Source organism: Dama dama, unplaced genomic scaffold, assembly GCF_033118175.1.
Source record: "Dama dama isolate Ldn47 unplaced genomic scaffold, ASM3311817v1 ptg000094l, whole genome shotgun sequence".
Classification (NCBI taxonomy): Eukaryota; Metazoa; Chordata; class Mammalia; order Artiodactyla; family Cervidae; genus Dama; species Dama dama.
This window is the reverse complement of record NW_026870909.1, coordinates 3,101,607-3,115,097: the sequence shown is the minus strand read 5'-3', so window position 1 is coordinate 3,115,097 and position 13,491 is coordinate 3,101,607.

Below are 13,491 nucleotides of genomic sequence, written 5' to 3'. Positions count from 1 at the left end.
CTCCTCCAATTTTTCAGGCCGTTTCATGCTCCTCATAATTTTTACACCTTTTGAAGCTCTTCATATGTTTCACACCTTTTCAGGCTCTTCATTTTTTTCAACACCACTTCATGCTCCTCCTATTTTTCAGACCGTTTCATGCTCATCTCATTTTTTAAACCTTTTGAAGCTCTTCATATTTTTCACACCTTTTGAAGCTCTTCAAATTTTTCACACCTTTTGAAGCACTTCATATTTTTCCTATTTTTGAAGCTCCTTATATTTTCACACGTTTTCAGGCTCTTCATGTTTTACAACACCGCTTCATGCTATTTCTATTTTCAGAGAGTTTCATGCTCCTCATGTATTTCACAACTTTTGAAGCTCTTCATATTTTTCAAACCTATTCAGGCTCTTCATGTTTTTCCACACCCCTTCATGCTTCTCCTATTTTTCAGCCCGTTTCATGCTCCTCATGTATTTCACACCTTTTGAATCTCTTCATATATTTCACACCTTTTCAGGCTCTTCATGTTTTTCACACCTTTTCAGGCTCTTCATGTTTTTCAACACCGCTTCATGCTCCTCCTATTTTTCAGACTGTTACATGCTCCTCATATTTTGACACCTTTTGAAGCTCTTCATATTTTTCACACCTTTTCAGGCTCTTCATGTTTTTCAACACCGCTTCATGCTCCTCCTATTTTTCAGACCGTTTCATGCTCCTCATATTTTTGACACCTTTTGAAGCTTTTCATATTTTTCACACCTTTTCAGGCTCTTCATTTTTTCAACACTACTTCTTGCTCCTCCAAATTTTAGACCGTTTCATACTCATCTAATTTTTGACACCTTTTGAAGCTCTTCATATTTTTCACACCTTTTGAAGCTCTTCATATTTTCACACCTTTTCTGGCTCTTCATATTTTTGAACACCGCTTCATGCTCCTTCTATTTTTCAGAGGGTTTCATGCTGTTCATGTATTTCTCACCTTTTGAAGCTCTTCATATTTTTCACACCTTTTCAGGCTCTTCATGTTTTTCCACACCACTTCATGCTTCTCCTATTTTTCAGCCCGTTTCATGCTCCTCATGTATTTCACACCTTTTGAAGCTCTTCCTATTTTTCACACCTTTTCAGGCTCTTCACGTTTTGATCACCATTTCATGCTCCTTTATTTTTCAGACCGTTTCATGTTCATCTCATTTTTGACACCTTTTGAAGCTCTTCATATTTTTCACACCTTTTCAGGCTCTTCACGTTTTGATCACCATTTCATGCTCCTTTATTTTTCAGACCGTTTCATGCTCCTCATATTTTTGACACCTTTTGAAGCTCTTCATATTTTTCACACGTTTTCAGGCTCTTCATGTTTTTCAACACCGCTTCATGCTCCTCCTATTTTTCAGACCGTTTCAAGCTCCTCATATTTTTGACACGTTTTGAGGCTCTTCATATTTTTCCAACTTTTCCAGGCTCTTCATGTTTTTGAACACCGTTTCATGCTCTTCCTATTTTTCAGACCGTTTTATGCTCGTCATTTTTTTGACAGCTTTTGAAGTTCTTCATATTTCTCACAGATTTTCATGCTCTCTATGTTTTTGAACACCGCTTCATGCTCCTCCTATTTTTGAGACCGTTTCATGCTCCTCATATTTTTGACACCTTTTGAAGCTCTTCATATTTTTCACACCTTTTCAGGCTCTTCATGTCTTTCAACACCGCTTCATGCTCCTCTTATTTTTCAGACCGTTTCATGCTACACTCATTTTTCAAACCTTTAGAAGCTCTTCATATTTTTCACACCTTTTCAGGCACTTCATGTTTTTGAACACCGTTTAATGCTCCTCCTATTTTTCAGACCGTTTCATGCTCCTCATATGTTTGACACCTTTTGAAGCTCTTCATATTTTTCCAACTTTTCCAGGCTCTTCATGTTTTTGATCACCGTTTCATGCTCCTTTATTTTTCAGACCGTTTCATGCACCTCATATTTTTGACACGTTTTGAAGCTCTTCATATTTTTCACACCTTTTCAGGCTCTTCATATTTTTGAACACCGCTTCATGCTCCTCATATTTTTCAGACCGTTTCATCCTCCTTGTAATTTTGACACCTTTTGAAGCTCTTCATATTTTTCACACCTTTTCAGGCTCTTCATGTTTTTCAACACCACTTGATGCTCCTCCTATTTTTCAGACCGTTTCATGCTCCTCATATGTTTGACACCTTTTGTAGCTCTTCATAATTTTCACACCCTTTCAGTCTCTTCATGTTTTTCAACTCCACTTCATGCTCCTCCTATTTTTCAGACCGTTTCATGCTCCTCATATTTTTGACATCTTTAGAAACTCTTCATATCTTTCACACCTTTTCAGACTCTTCATGTTTTTCAACACCGCTTCATGATCCTCCTATTTCTCAGACCGTTTCATTCTCCTCATATTTTTGACACCTTTTGAAGCTCTTCATATATTTCACACCTTTTCAGGCTCTTCATTTTTTTCAACACCACTTCATGCTCCTCCTATTTTTCAGACCGTTTCATGCTTCTCATATTTTTGACACCTTTTGAAGCTCTTCATTTTTTTCACACCTTTTCAGGCTCTTCATGTTTTTGAACACCGCTTCATGCTCCTTCTATTTTTCCGAGAGTTTCATGCTCCTCATGTATTTCACACCTTTTGATGCTCTTCATATTTTTCACACCTTTTCAGGCTCTTCATGTTTTTCCACACCACTTCATGCTTCTCCTATTTTTCAGCCCGTTTCATGCTCCTCATGGATTTCACACCTTTTGAAACTCTTCATATTTTTCACACCTTTTCAGGTCTTCACATTTTGATCACCATTTCATGCTCATCTTATTTTTCAGACCGTTTCATGCTCATCTCATTTTTGACACCTTTTGAAGCTCTTCATATTTTTCACACCTTTTCAGGCTCTTCATATTTTTGAACACCGCTTCATGCTCCTCCTATTTTTCAGAACGTTTCATGCTCCTCCTATTTTTGAGACCGTTTCAGGCTCCTCATATTTTTGACACGTTTTGAAGCTCTTCATATTTTTCACACCTTTTCAGGCTCTTCATGGTTTTCAACACAGCTTCATGTTCCTCCAATTTTTCAGAACGTTTCATGCTCATCTCATTTTCGACACCTTTTGAAGCTCTTCATATTTTTCACACCTTTTGAAACTCTTCATATTTTTCACACGTTTTCATGCTCTCTATGTTTTTGAACACCGCTTCATGCTCCTCCTATTTTTGAGACCGTTTCATGCTCCTCATATTTTTGACACCTTTTGAAGCTTTTCATATTTTTCACACCTTTTCAGGCTCTTCATGTCTTTCAACACCGCTTCATGCTCCTCTTATTTTTCAGACCGTTTCATGCTACACTCTTTTTTCAAACCTTTAGAAGCTCTTCATATTTTTCACACCTTTTCAGGCACTTCATGTTTTTGAACACCGTTTAATGCTTCTACTATTTTTCAGACCTTTTCATGCTCCTCATATGTTTGACCCCTTTTGAAGCTCTTCATATTTTTCCAACTTTTCCAGGCTCTTCATGTTTTTGAACACCGTTTCATGCTCCTCCTATTTTTCAGACCGTTTCATGCTCCTCATATGTTTGACAAATTTTTCAGGCTCTTAATGTATTTCAACACCACTTCATGCTCCTCCTATTTTTCAGATCGTTTCATGCTCCTCATATTTTTGACAACATTTGAAGCTCTTCATATTTTTCACACCTTTCCAGGCTCTTCATGTTTTTGAACACCGTTTAATGCTCCTCCTATTTTTCTGACAATTTCTTGCTCCTCTTATTTTTGAACACCGTTTAATGCTCCTCCTTTTTTTCAGACCGTTTCATGTTCCTCATATTTTTGACACAGTTTGAAGCTCTTCATATTTTTCACACCTGCTGAGGCTATTCATGTTTTTGAAATAAGTTTCTTGCTCCTCATATTTTTTAGACCCTTTCACCCTCCTCATATTTTTGACACCTTTTTGAAGCTCTTCATATTTTTCACACCTTTCCAGGCTCTTCAAGTTTTTGAACACCTTTTCACGATCCTCCTATTTTTCAGACCGTTTCATGCTCCTCATATGTTGACACGTTTTGAAGTTCTTCATATTTTTCACACCTTTTCACGCTCTTCATGTTTTTCAGCACTACTTCATACTCCTCCTATTTTCAGACCGTTTCATGCTCCTTATATTTTTGACACCCTTTGAAGTTCTTCATATTTTTCAAACTTTTCAGGCTCTTCATCGTTTTCAACACCACTTCATGCTCTTCCTATTTTTCAGACCGTTTCATGCTCCTCATATATTTCACACCTTTTGAAGCTCTTCATGTTTTTTAACACCTTTTCATGCTCCTCCTATATTTCAGACCGTTTCATGCTCCTCATATATTTCACACCTTTTGAAGCTCTTCATATTTTTCACACCTTTTCAGGCTCTTCATGCTTTCAACAGCGCTTCATGCTTCTCCTATTTTTCAGACCGTTTCATGCACCTCATATTTTTGACACCTTTTGAAGCTCTTCATATATTTCACACCTTTTCAGGCTCTTCATGTTTTTCAACACCGATTCATGCTCCGCCTATTTTTCAGACCGTTTCATGCTCCTCTTTTTTTTTGACACCTTTTGAAGCTTTTCATATTTTTCACACCTTTTCAGGCTCTTCATGTTTTGCAACACAGCTTCATGCTCCTCCTATTTTTCAGACCGTTTCATGCTCCTCATATTTTTGACTGCTTTTGATGCTCTTCATATATTTCAAACCTTTTCAGTCTCTTCATGTGTTTAAACAAGGCTTCATGCTCCTCCTATTTATCTGACCATTTCAAGCTCCTCATATTTTTGACACCTTTTGAAGCTCTTCATATTTTTAACTCCTTTTCAGGCTCTTCAAGTTTTCAACAACGTTTCATGCTCCTCCTATTTTTCAGACGTTTTCATCCTCCTCTTTTTTTTGAAACCTTTTCAAGCTTTTCATATTTCTCACACCTTTTCATGCTCTTCATATTTTTCAACATGGTGTCATGCTCCTCCTGTTTTTCAGACACTTTCATGCTCCTCATATTTTTGATACCTTTTGAAGCTCTTCATATTTTTCACACCTTTTCATGCTCTTCGTGTTTTACAACACCGTTTCATGCTCCTCCTATTTTTCAGATGGTTTCAGGCTCCTCATATTTTTGACACCCTTTGAAGCTCTTCATGTTTTTCAACATCGTTTCATGATCGTCCTATTTTTTAGACCGTTTCATGGTCCTCATATTTTTCAGACCGTTTCATGCTTCTCATATTTTTGACACCTTTTGCAACTCTTCATATTTCTCACACCTTTTCAGGCTCTTCATGTTTTTCAACACCGTTTCAGGCTCCTCCTATTTTTCAGACCGTTTCATGCTCCTCATATATTTGACACCTTTGAAGCTCTTCATATGTTTCCAACGTTTTCAGCTTCTTCAGGTTTTTACACCGTCTCATGCTCCTCCTATTTTTAAGACCGTTTCATGCTCCTCATATTTTGACACCTTTTGAAGCTCTTCATATTTTTCACACATTTTCATGCTTTTCATGTTTTTTACCACCGTTTCATGCTCCTCCTGTTTTTCAGACCGTTTCATGCTCCTCATATTTTTGACACCTTTTGAAGCTCTTCACGTTTTTCAACACCGTTTCATGCTCCTCTTAATTTTCAGACCATTTGATCCTCCTCTTATTTTTCAGACCGTTTCATGCTCCTCATATTTTTGACACCTTTTGAAGCTCTTCATATTTTTCACACCTTTTCACGCTCTTCATGTTTTTCAACACCATTTCATGCTCCTCATATTTTTGACACCATTTTAAGCTCTTCATATTTTTCACACCTTCTCAGGCTTTTCATGTTTCTGAACACCGTTTCATGCTAATCCTATTTTTCAGACCGTTTCACGCTCCTCTTTTTTTTGAAACCTTTTGAAGCTCTTCATATTTTTAACACCTTTTCAGGCTCTTCAAGTAATTCAACAACGTTTCATGCTCCTCCTAATTTTCAGAGAGTTTCATGCTCCTCTTTTTTTTTGACACATTTTTAATATTTTCATATTTTTCACTCCTTTTCATGCTGTTCATATTTTTCAACACGTTTTCATTCTCCTCCTGTTTTTCAGACCGTTTCATGCTCCTCATATTTTGACACCTTTTGATGCTCTTCATATTTTTCACGCCTTTTCATTCTCTTCATGTTTTTCAACACCGTTTCCTGCTCCTCCTATTTTTCAGACCGTTTCTTGCTCCTCATATTTTTGACAGCTTTTGAACCTCTTTATATTTTTCACACTTTTAATGCTCTTCATGTTTTTCAACACCGTTTCATGCTCCTCATATATTTGACACCTTTTGAAGCTCTTCATATTTTTCGCAGCTTTTCAGGATTTTCATGTTTTTCAACACCGTTTCAAGCTCCTCATATTTTTGACTCCGCTTGAAGCTCTTAATATTTTTCACACCTTTTCAGACTCTTCATGTTTTTAACACCGTTTCATGCTCCTCCTATTTTTCAGACCGTTTCATGCTCCTCATACATTTGACACTTTTTGAAGCTCTTCATATTTTTCACACATTTTCAGGCTCTTCATATTTTTCAACATGGTTTCATGCTCCTCCTGTTTTTCAGACCGTTTCATGCTCCTCATATTTTTGACACCTTTTGAAGCTCTTCATGTTTTTCAACATCGTTTCATGATCGTCCTATTTTTTAGACCGTTTCATGGTCCTCATATTTTTCAGACCGTTTCATGCTTCTCATATTTTTGACACCTTTTGCAACTCTTCATATTTCTCACACCTTTTCAGGCTCTTCATGTTTTTCAACACCGTTTCAGGCTCCTCCTATTTTTCAGACCGTTTCATGCTCCTCATATATTTGACACCTTTGAAGCTCTTCATATGTTTCCAACGTTTTCTGCTTCTTCATGTTTTTACACCGTCTCATGCTCCTCCTATTTTTAAGACCGTTTCATGCTCCTCATATTTTGACACCTTTTGAAGCTCTTTGTATTTTACCCACCTTTTCAGTCTCTTCATGTTTTTGAACACCGCTTCTTGCTCCTCCTATTTTTCAGACCGTTTCATGCTCCACATGTATTTCACACCTTTTGAAGCTCTTCATATTTTCCACACCTTTTCAGGCTCTTCAGGTTTTTCAACACCGCTTCTTGCTCCTCCTATTTTTCAGACCGTTTCATGCTCCTCATGTATTTCACACCTTTTGAGGCTCTTCATAATTTTCACACCTTTTCAGGCTCTACATGTTTTTCAACACCACTTCATGCTTCTCTTATTTTTCAGACCGATTCATGTTCCTCATATTTTTGACACCTTTTGAAGCTCTTCATATTTTTCACACCTTTTCAGGCTCTTCATGTTTTTCAACGCTGCTTCATGCTCCTCATCTTTTTCAGACCGTTTCATGCTCCTCATATTTTTCACACCTTTTGAAGCTCTTCATATTTTTCACAACTTTTCAGGCTCTTCATGTTTTGGATCACCGTTTCATGCTCCTCCTATTTTTCAGACCGTTTCATGCTCCTCATATTTTGACACATTTTTAAGCTCTTCACATTTTTCACACCTTTTCAGGCTCTTCATGTTTTTCAAAACCGCTTCATGATCCTCCAATATTTCAGACCGTTTCATGCTCCTCATATTTTTCACACCTTTTGAAGCTCTTCGTATTTTTCACACCTTTTCAGACTCTTCATGTTTTTCAACACTGCTTCATGCTCCTCCTATTTTTCAGACCGTTACATGCTCATCTCTTTTTTGACACCTTTTGAAGCTCTTCATAGTTTTCATAGCTTTTGAAGCTCTTCATATTTTTCACACGTTTTCAGGCTCTTCATGTTTTTCAACACCGCTTCATGCTCCTCCTATTTTTCATCCCGTTTCATGCTCCTCATATTTTTAACACGTTTTGAAGCTCTTCATATTTTTCACACCTTTTCAGGATCTTCATGTTTTTCAAAACCGTTTCATGCTCCTCCTATTTTTCAGACGGTTTCATGCTCCTCATATTTTTGACACGTTTTGAAGCTCTTCATATTTTTCACACCTTTTCAGTCTCTTCATGTTCTTCAACACCGCTTCTTGCTCCTCCTATTTTTCAGACCGTTTAATCCTTCTAATAATTTTGACACCTTTTGAAACGCTTCATATTTTTCACACCTTTTCAGGCTCTTCATATTTTTGGACACCATTTCATGCTCCTCCTATTTTTCAGACCGTTTCATGCTCCTCATATTTTTGACACTTTTTCAAGCTCTTCATATTTTTCACACCTTTTCAGGCTTTTCATGTTTTTGAACCCCGCATCATGCTCCTCCAATTTTTCACACCTTTTGAAGCTCTTCATATTTTTCACACCTTTTCAGGCTCTTCAGGTTTTTGAACCCCCCTTCATGCTCCTCCTATTTTTCAGACCGTTTCATGCTCATCTCATTTTTGACACCTTTTGAAGCTCTTCATATTCTTCACAACTTTTGAAGCTCTTCATATTTTTCACACCTTTTGAAGCTCTTCATATTTCTCACACCTTTTCAGACTCTTCATGTTTTTCAACACCGCTTCTTGCTCCTCCTATTTTTCAGACCGTTTCATGCTCCTCATATTTTTCACATCTTTTGAAGCTCTTCATATTTTTCACACCTTTCCAGGCTCTTCATGTTTTTCAACACAGCTTCATGCTTCTCCTATTTTACAGACCGTTTCATTCTCCTCATGTATTTTACACGTAATGAAGTTCTTCCAATTTTTCACACCTTTTCAGGCTCTTCATATTTTTGAACACCGCTTCATGCTCCTCCGATTTTTCTGACCATTTCATGCTCCTCATATTTTTCACACCTTTTGAAGCTCTTCATATTTTTCACACCTTTTCAGGCTCTTCATGTTTTTCAACACCACTTCATGCTCCAGCTATTTTTCTGACCGTTTCTACCTCCTCCTTTATTTGAGACCGTTTCATGCTGCTCATATTGTTGACACCTTTTGAAATTCTTCATATTTTTCACAACTTTTCAGGCTCTTCATGTTTTTCAACACTGGTTCATGCTCCTCCTATTTTTCAGACCGTTTCATGCTCCTCATATTTTTGACAACATTTGAAGCTCTTCATATTTTTCACACATTTTCAGGCTCTTCATGTTTTTCAACACTGTTTCATGCTCTACCTATTTTTCCGACTGTTTCATGCTCCTCCTATTTTTCAGACCGTTTCATGCTCCTCATATTTTTGACACCTTTTGAAGCTCTTCATATTTTTCACACCTTTTCAGGCTCTTCATGTTTTTCAACACCGCTTCATGCTCCTCCGTTTTTTCCGACCGTTTCATGCTCCTCATGTATTTCACACCTTTTGAAGCTCTTCATAATTTTCACACCTTTTCAGTCTCTTCATGTATTTGAACACCATTTCATGCTCCTCCTATTTTTCAGAACTTTTCATGCTCCTGATATTTTTGACACCTTTTGAAGCTCTTCATATTTTTCAAACCTTTTGAATCTCTTCATATTTTTCACGCCTTCTCAGCCTCTTCATGTTTTTCAACACCTTTGCATGCTCCTCCTATTTTTCAGACCGCTTCATGCTCCTCATATTTTTGACACGTTTGAAGCTCTTCATATTTTCACAACTTTTGAAGCTCTTCATATTTTTCACTCGTTTTCAGGTTCTTCATGTTTTTCAACACCGCTTCTTGCTCCTCCGATTTTTCAGACCGTTTCATGCTCCTCATGTATTTCACACATTTTGAAGCTCTTCATATTTTCCACACCTTTTCAGGCTCTTCAGGTTTTGCAACACCGCTTCTTGCTCCTCCTATTTTTCAGACCGTTTCATGCTCCTTATATTTTTCACACCTTTTGAATCTCTTCATGTTCTTCACACCTTTTCAAGCTCTTCATATTTTTCAAACCTTTTGAAGCTCTTCATATATTTCACACCTTTTCAGGCTCTTCATGTTTTTAACACCGTTTCATGCTTCTCCTATTTTTTAGACCGTTTCATGCTCTGCATAATTTTCACACCTTTTGCGGCTCTTCATATTTTTCACACCTTTTCAGGCTCTTCATATTTTTGAACAATGCTTCATGCTCCTCCTAATTTTAGACCTTTTCTTGCTCCTCATATTTTGACACCTTTTGAAGCTCTTCATATTTTTAACACCTTTTCAGGCTCTTCATGTTTTTGAACATAGTTTCATGCTCCACATATTTTTCACACCTTTTCATGCTCTTCATATTTTTCACACCTTTTCAGGCTCTTCATGTTTTTGAACACCATTTCATGCTCTTCCTATTTTTCAGACCGTTTCATGCTCCTCATATTTTTGACACCTTTTGAAGCTCTTCATATTTTTCACACCTTTTCAGGCTCTTCATGTTTTTGAACATAGTTTCATGCTCCACATATTTTTCACACCTTTTCATGCTCTTCATATTTTTCACACCTTTTCAGGCTCTTCATGTTTTTGAACACCATTTCATGCTCTTCCTATTTTTCAGACCGTTTCATGCTCCACATATTTTTGACACCTTTTGAAGCTCTTCATATATTTCACACCTTTTCAGGCTCTTCATGTTTTTAACACCGTTTCATGCTTCTCCTATTTTTTAGACCGTTTCATTCTCCGCATAATTTTCACACCTTTTGCGGCTCTTCATATTTTTCACACCTTTTCAGGCTCTTCATATTTTTGAACAATGCTTCATGCTCCTAATTTTAGACCATTTCTTGCTCCTCATATTTTGACACCTTTTGAAGCTCTTTGTATTTTACCCACCTTTTCAGTCTCTTCATGTTTTTGAACACCGCTTCATGCTCCTCCTATTATTCAGACCGTTTCATGCTCCTCATATATTTAACACCATTTGAAGCTCATCATTTTTTTCATACCTTTTCAGGCTCTTCATGTTTTTCAACGCAGCTTCATACTCCTCCTATTTTTCAGACCGTATCATGCTCCTCATAATTTTCACACCTTTTGCGGCTCTTCATATTCTTCACGCCTTTTGAGGCTCTTCATGTTTTTGAACACCGCTTCATGCTCCTCCTATTTTTCAGACCATTCATTCTCCTCATGTAATTCACACCTTTTGATGCTCTTCCTATTGTTCACAACTTTTCAGGCTCTTCAGGTTTTTCAACACCGCTTCATGCTCCTCCTATTTTTCAGACTGTTTCATGCTCTGCATATTTTTCACACCTTTTGAAGCTCTTCATATTTTTCACCCCTTTTCCGGCTCTTCATGTTTTTCAACACAGCTTCATGCTCATCCTATTTTTCAGCCCGTTTCATGCTCCACATATTTTTTACACATTTTGAAGCTCTTCATATATTTCACACCTTTTCAGGCTCTTCATGTTTTTAACACCGTTTCATGCTTCTCCTATTTTTTAGACCGTTTCATGCTCCGCATAATTTTCACACCTTTTGCGGCTCTTCATATTTTTCACACCTTTTCAGGCTCTTCATGTTTTTGAACACCGCTTCATGCTCCTCGTATTTTTCAGACCGTTCATTCTCCTCATGTAATTCACAACTTTTGAAGCACTTCCTATTTTTCACAACTTTTCAGGCTCTGCATGTTTTTGAAAACCACTTCATTCTCCTCCTATTTTTCAGATCGTTTCATGATCCTCATATTTTTGACACCTTTTGAAGCTCTTCATATATTTCACACCTTTTCAGGCTCTTCATGTTCTTTAACACCGATTCATGCTCCTCCTACTTTCAGACCGTTTCATGCTCCTCATATTTTTGACACCTTTTGAAGCTCTTCATGTCTTTCACACCTTTTCGACCTCTTCCTGTTTTTCAACACCGTTTCATGCTCCTCCTATTTTTTAGAGCGTTTCATGCTCGTCGTATTTTTGACACCTTTTGAAGCTCTTCATATTTTTCACACCTTTTCAGGCTCTTCATGTTTTCAACACCGTTTCATGCTCCTCCTATTTTTAGACCGTATCATGCTCCTCATATTTTGACACCTTTTGAAGCTCTTCATATTTTTCTCAACTTTTCAGGATTTTCATGTTTTTGAACACAGTTTCATTCTCCTCATATTTTTCACACATTTTCATGCTCTTCATATTTTTCACACCTTTTCAGGCTCTTCATGTTTTTGAACACCGTTTCATGCTCCTCCTATTTTTCAGTCCGTTTCATGCTCCTCATATTTTTGACACCTTTTGAAGCTCTTCATATTTTTCACACCTTTTCAGGCTCTTTATATTTTTCAACGCCGTATCATGCTCCTCCTATTTTTCAGACCGTTTCAAGCTCCTCATATCTTTGACACCTTTTGAAGCTCTTCATATTTTTCACACCATTTCAGGCTCTTCAAGTTTTTTAAAATGGCTTCATGCTCCTCCTAATTTTCAGACCGTTTCTTGCTCCTCATATTTCTGACACCTTTTGAAGCTCTTCATATTTTTCACACCTTTTCAGGCTCTTCATATTTTGGAACACCGTTTCATGTTCCTCCTAATTTTCAGACCGTTTCATGCTCCTCATATTTTTGACCCCTTTTGAAGCTCTTCATATTTTTCACACCTTTTCAGGCTCTTCATGTTTTTGAACACAGTTTCATACTCCACATATTTTTCACACCTTTTCACGCTCTTCATATTTTTCACACCTTTTCAGGCTCTTCATGTTTCTCAACACCATTTCATGCTTCTCCTATTTTTCAGACCTTTTCATGCTCCTCATATTTTTGACAGCTTTTGAAGCTTTTCATATATTTCACACCTTTTCAGGCTTTTCATGTTTTTGAACACCGCTTCATGCTCCTCCTATTTTTCAGACCATTTCATGCTCCTCGTTTTTTTCACACCTTTTGAAGCTCTTCATATTTTTCACAGCTTTTCAGGCCCTTCATGTGTTTGAACACCGTTTCATGCTCCTCCTATATTTCAGACCGTTTCATGATCCTCATATTTTTGACACCTTTTGAAGCTCTTCATATATTTCGCACCTTTACACGCTCTTCATGTTTTTCAAAACCGCTTCTTGCTCCTCCTCTTTTTCAGTCCGTTTCATGCTCTTCACATTTTTGACACCATTTTAAGCTCTTCATATTTTTTCACACCTTTTCAGGCTCGTCATATTTTTCAACAGGCTTCATGCTCCTCCTAATTTTAGACCGTTTCATGCTCCTCATATTTTTCCCACTCTTTCAGGCTCTTAATATTTTTGAAAACCACTTCATTCTCCTCCTATTTTTCAGATCGTTTCATGCTCCTCATATTTTTGACACCTTTTGAAGCTCTTCATATATTTCACACCTTTTCAGGCTCTTCATGTTCTTTAACACCGATTCATGCTCCTCCTACTTTTCAGACCGTTTCATGCTCCTCATATTTTTGACACCTTTTGAAGCTCTTCATGTCTTTCACACCTTTTCGGCCTCTTCCTGTTTTTCAACACCGTTTCATGCTCCTC